The sequence below is a fragment of the Dermacentor variabilis genome, chromosome 11 (genome assembly GCF_050947875.1).
Source record: "Dermacentor variabilis isolate Ectoservices chromosome 11, ASM5094787v1, whole genome shotgun sequence".
Taxonomy (NCBI): domain Eukaryota; kingdom Metazoa; phylum Arthropoda; class Arachnida; order Ixodida; family Ixodidae; genus Dermacentor; species Dermacentor variabilis.
The window spans coordinates 111820266-111826265 of NC_134578.1; the positions used below are offsets into that span (position 1 = coordinate 111820266).

The window sequence follows — 6000 nt, forward strand, 5'->3', positions numbered from 1 at the left end:
CCCAGTATCCAGTGTCGTGCCAGATTAGGGCCACAGTGTCGCGCGCACGATGCTGGAGCATTGAGCAGGCGTGGCATACTGGGAGGCGCTAGGTACTGGAGCGAAAACCAGCTCTAGAGCCAGAAATACGCGGTGTCTGACGGACGCATATATCTTTTTGGATACCTAAAGCAAGAAAGAGCGTTTTAAAGCAATAAAATTAAAGGAAATATGCCACTACCCGTATTCAGTCGTCTGACATATTGATCCAAGCCCAGTACATTACCACTACACTACGCCAGCAGATCGCAATCTGTAAATAATTCGCCATATCAAGACTCAAGTGCAGTTTCAGTTTCGCACAGACATGTCTGTCGTAGATAATGTAGATGCGCTATGACCGCGCAACTAAAAATTACGCCCGGAGAAGAATATTAAAGGAAAATAAAGCGGACTTGGAGTGCATATGGGAGGTATTAGCAAATCCTGACTGGAAGCTTACCAATGTCGTTAAAAAGGAAAGTGCACAATCATTGTGTGCTGTCGGTGCTAACATAGGGACATAAACTTGGAGGTTAACAAAGAAGCTTGAGTAGAAGTTAAGGACCTGCAAAGATCGATACAGCGAAAAAAATATTGTATGCGTGACGTTAAAAGACAGAAATAGAGGAATGTGGATCAGAGAGCGAATGGAGATAGCCGGTATTCCTTAAGACAATAACAGAAAAAATGGAGCTGGGGACGCACTGTAGTACGTAGGCCAGATAACCGTTGTCCCATTAGAGTGACAGAATAGATGCAAAGTGAAGAGAAGCGTAGTCAGGAGAGCAGAAACTACGGAGGGGGGTGGGCTCATGAAATGAGAAAATTACTCGCGCTGACTCGCGCTGCTTCGTCGGCAAGCGTCACCCAACAGTCACCACAAGCCCAGAAGAGCAGGGAAAGGAAACTTCGTCAAAAATAATGCAACTCGAACCCTACAGCACAAATAATATTGGCGACAATAAGGGCATAATTCTTTTTTCATATTTCATGAGGTAAAGATAGAAAACAGTAACATTACTGCTCCTGTGAAAACGGCAAGAGCAACCGACAGCGATGCACACAGTAATTTCCCGTTTCACCGTATACTGCACAAACAAGACAGACCTAAACTTTAGCAGCAACTGTGCCACAACAAAATGCCTTCGCTGCATTTTCCCGACCGAGAGACAGAGCCGCCGTCGCTCCGGCGTCTAGCACTCACCGTCATCCGAGGATGGCGTCTGATGTCCGTCAAGCCGAAGCCACAATGGTAGCTATACAGCGCAAGAACAACAAAAAATATATATATATAAAAATATTCGTTTTCTTGGCACGTGGGCTGCGGGTGGTTGATAATAAATATGCTGCTACAGGACGTGGCCGTGGAACACAAGCCGCATGTGCGAGGAGATGCGAATGATATAAGATTAGTCTGCTACAGGGAATTGCAAGGAAATAGATAAACGGCGCTATCCACTACTACGTCCACAGCGCGAGATGATGGAGCACCCACCGTTGAACATGTTTCGCAGGAATGTCATAGTATCCATCCAGCGATAAAACTTGGCGCTGGTTGCGTGCCCGTGTCCTTGAGGCTTGTAGGATAGTAGGCCACCTAAGTTGGATTCGCACTGGAGTCTTTGAGGTGACCCTCAAAATACTGGTTAAAGTACGTCTAGACGCCCAGCCTTTACACTTTGATCACTTGGGGGCAATATTTCTAAATGACTAAGATACACCTGAATGGTGAAAATAGCGATTGTGGAAACACATTCCATGCGCCACGTCTAAGGCACAGGACCACACCATTGTACACTTCGGCACGGATGTCACGCCGCTTGTGAATTTTTTCGGCCAGTATTCTTGACGAGAACACAACTTTTGCTTCTTCACAGGGAGGGCTATATTTCGTTTACTGAATCCTTGAAACCAAGAAAAGAAACAAAAAAGGGAATATTACAAATAGTCGAAATCTATATTCGTTGTGGTGCATCAAGATGAATCTGTGGCGAACCGGATGCCCAAGCAGCGGGGTAGTATATATAAATGCGGCAATTGCTTCTGCATATGCAAATAGCTCGTTTAAAAATAGAGCGCCAGTGCCGTATATAATCTCGCATTTCATTTTTGCAGATTGGTTCTTCTCACTATACAAAGAGAAGTTCTTGTTCCATTCGCGTTATTGTTCAATAATATTTATTTTCATTGAAATGACATGAAGGAAAATGGCAGTATATTAAAGTTCTTTAACGCTTATTTTTTGTTCTTCTTCTGTTTAAGACCGCTTCAAAGAGCACCTTCAATTATTCATTGTTGTGTTTAATGCGCGAACAGTAGCGTCCGAAAATTTGAGATGATTGTGTGAGGTTTACTTTTTCTTTTGTAGATATTGTCACGTAATAGTGACGTCAAAGAACACAGCGTCAATACTGTGAACGCCGAAACTAACTTTTATTGGGCGAAACTGTGCCTACAAAATCAGGCTGCAATTAAAACACAACGATAGCGGCAAACGCAGTCGGCCATCATCAAAAATCTGATCAGCGGGTCAAGCGCGTTGACTTTTACATATGAGCCACGGATCGTTCCAGAGTAATCGCTGGTGCCCGCGTGTATTCCAGAAATTCCTACACCATTCGCGTCGCGCATAGTTCGATCAGATTACATGAGCTTCGGCGACAACAGACAGTGGATAGAACAATCGATAACATTCCAGTAATTTCCGACACATGTAGGGGCGCCCTGCGCTACGCGATCACGCTTTGACGGTGAAAAGCGGTCACGCTTAAAATGTATGCAAGTGCAGGTGTCACTATAGCAATGCAAGACTCGACGAAGATTGGGAGGCAGTACATCTCAACGGACAACTATCTTGAAGAAAATGGTGAGGGACCGGTCGACACATCGTGAAGCAGCTGCTGACGTCAGGCGACGTCGTTCTCGTCGCAGACGCTCATCAAGGAATTCTGATCACCGTACAAAGAATACGCGTGCCGCACAGCCTCTTGCTGTTGAATCTGCTCCAACCTCAGTGCAGAATGTTTCCAAACCGTGTATAGATAACGGAGCATCTGAAAAGAATGCCGTGGATGAAGAATGGCCACCACTGCCAAGGATAAGCCCTGTGGAAAAACCCCAACGAGGAAAGACACCACAATGCTCACCTCTCACCCCTCACCCAGATGAGCTGACAGAGCATGACCGCCGAATTGTAACAATGCTCAAGTCTTTGATAAATACGACTCGCACGCTTGTGGGCAACTCGAATACGCCAACAGCTCGAAGCGCACTGCAAGTGTTGGATGCCCTGAGCCCAGTGCTTGCAAATCTTGCATAAGCACAATGGCTCTTCCACTGCCTTCACTCCGTGATCAAGTGCGTAGTGCGACGATTTTCCAGTGGAATCCCAGAGGACTTAAATCACGGATTTCCTGTTTCCGCCAATACGTTTTCACGAACCGATTTCCTGTAGTAGTAATATGTGAACCGAACGTGTCAAAAGCGCTACGACTCTCTGGATACGAAGCCTTTATGGCGTCGACGTGCGGGCAATCCAGCAAAGTAATTGTTTACATCCGTACAGAACTGACTTACATTCCCCACTCGGTGCAGCCTCATGATGGAAACCAATACGTGTGTCTCGGCATTACAAAGAATATAGTGGCCTTCACCCTTATCGGCGCCTACATATCCCCATATAGTCGATTCGACGGCGACCGATTGCGAGACATCCTGATGGCGACTACTGGAACCTGGATTATTACAGGAGACTTTAATGCTCATCACTTGGCTTGGGGAAGCTCCAGAATAGATTCCAGGGGCCGGAAACTTGTGGAATTTGCTTCCGACCATGAACCTAGCATTATGAGCGATGGCAGTCCGACGTACTTGCGTGGTTCGAATTATAGCAGTTGCTTAGACTTGACCATGGTGTCACGGCAACTTGGTCAAAATGTTCGATGGTTCTCTGACATCGAGACTCATGGTAGTGACCATATTCCCACCTACTTAAGTATCACTGGATTAGGAAGCTTCTCCTCTTCTACTTTCCGACAAGCATATATAAGGTGGTCAACGTATAAGACAGAGGTGGAAGAGGCGTGCAAAGAAGGATTTACCGGCACCATTGAGAACCTTATTACAAGTGTACTGGAATCGTCTAAGTACACATTTACATCCGCTAAAAAACGTACGGATTTTGACATGGAACTTGAGCGACTTCGAACTATTCGCAGAAGAGCCGAGAGGCGATACAGGCGCACGAAGTCAATTCATGACCTTAGAGTCGCTCGACGTATACAGAAGAAAATCCAACGTCGTATGGACAGTCTGGAGGAATAACGGTGGAAGACGTTCTGCGAATCACTTGACCCCCGCAAGCCACTGTCTATCATATGGAGGACGGTGCGCGGCCTTGGCTCGTCTCCACAGCAACGACACCCATTCTCAGCCCTAGCCCTCCATCAAGGCCGCTCACAGGTCGATATAGCCGAAGACTTCTGTGTGAAGATTGCGGGCAGTGTGATCACCATCAATAGCGAAATTCTGGGTGGGGTTCCTGCGGCACGCTTCCCAGAATTGAATGTGTCCTTCTCACTTGAGGAATTGGACGCTGCTCTGGCCTCATGCAGGCGCTCATCGTCGCCAGGACCAGACGGCATCACCTACGCTGCTTTATGCCACCTAGGTGAAGATGGCCGAAGCAGACTTCTGGAATGTTATAACCAGTCATGGAATGATGGCGTCGTTCCTGAGCGGTGGAAGTCCAGCCGCTTGATACCACTTCTAAAGCCTGGAAAGACGCCACTTGACCTAGCGTCCTACCGACCCATTGCGCTGTCCAGTTGTGTTGGGAAGGTCATGGAAAGAATGATTCTCACCCGCCTAGAATGGTATCTTGAGCGCCACAACGTATACCCCGATGCCATGGCTGGTTTTAGAAGAGGCCGTTCCTCTATTGACAACGTCATCGACTTGGTCACGTCTGTACAACAAGAAAAACACCACAAGCGTATATCGGTTGCACTATTCCTCGACGTGAAAAGCGCCTATGATAATGTAACGCACGAAGCCATCCTTCATGCCCTGGAAAATAATGGAATTGGTGGACGCATGTTTCGGTGGATTCGGAGCTATCTATTCCAAAGATCCTTCTTTGTGCACAGTGCAGATGGCCGAACTGCTGACCATTACACTTACCGTGGCGTCCCTCAGGGTGGGGTTCTTAGCCCCACTTTGTTCAACCTTGCAATCCTTGGCCTTGCCGACGTTTTACCACATACAGTACACCTTTCCATATATGCTGACGACATATGCATATGGGCCTCGGCAGTTACACGTCTCCAGGTGCGTGCACGGCTCCAAAAAGCAGTGACCCTAACATCATCGTACCTGCGTGTGCAAGGCCTCAGCATTTCGACCGAGAAGTGCGCCTTAGTCGCCTTTACCCACAAGCCCATGACCTGGTACCCCATTTCTATTGACCACCAACCAATTTCCTACGCAAAAACTCACCGATTCCTAGGCGTTATTATAGACAGAGATCTTTCATGGAGCCCCCACATCGCATACTTGAAGAAGAGGCTTACATCTATCTCCCATATATTAAGGTTTCTTGCCGGTAAAACGTGGGGCACATCCGTGGCATCTATGCTTCAACTATACAGGACGCTCTTCCTAGGATACTTGCGATACAGCACACCAGTGCTGTCCAATGCTAACAAAACTAACATCCATGTCCAACAGAGCATTCAAGGCCAAGCCCTACGAACATGTCTGGGGCTACCTCGAAATGCTTCAACCGTGGCAACAATTGCCACCGCGAGAGACCACCCAATAAGGACCTATATAGATATCGACGCACTCCGGGTGCATGTTCGCCATTTATCCAGAGTCCCTGACCACCATCTCGCTCGCTTGCCTGAGAAAAGACCCAAGGCAGCGTTCTCCAGATCAGTTGCGGTTAACCGGCACTCTTTGTCTTTGAGGCACTCACCC

General features: G+C 47.4%; 1 protein-coding gene across 1 annotated transcript in view; it reads right to left on the bottom strand.

Moving 5' to 3' along the window:
- Positions 1-1284, bottom strand: part of LOC142564051 (acetylcholinesterase-like) — a 37602-nt gene extending 36318 nt beyond the window's left edge. Inside the window, exon 1 of the mRNA XM_075674869.1 lies at positions 1226-1284. The gene's annotated coding sequence lies outside the window, so the exon portion shown is untranslated. The remainder of the gene's footprint in view (positions 1-1225) is intronic.
- Positions 1285-6000: the final 4716 nt, after the last annotated feature.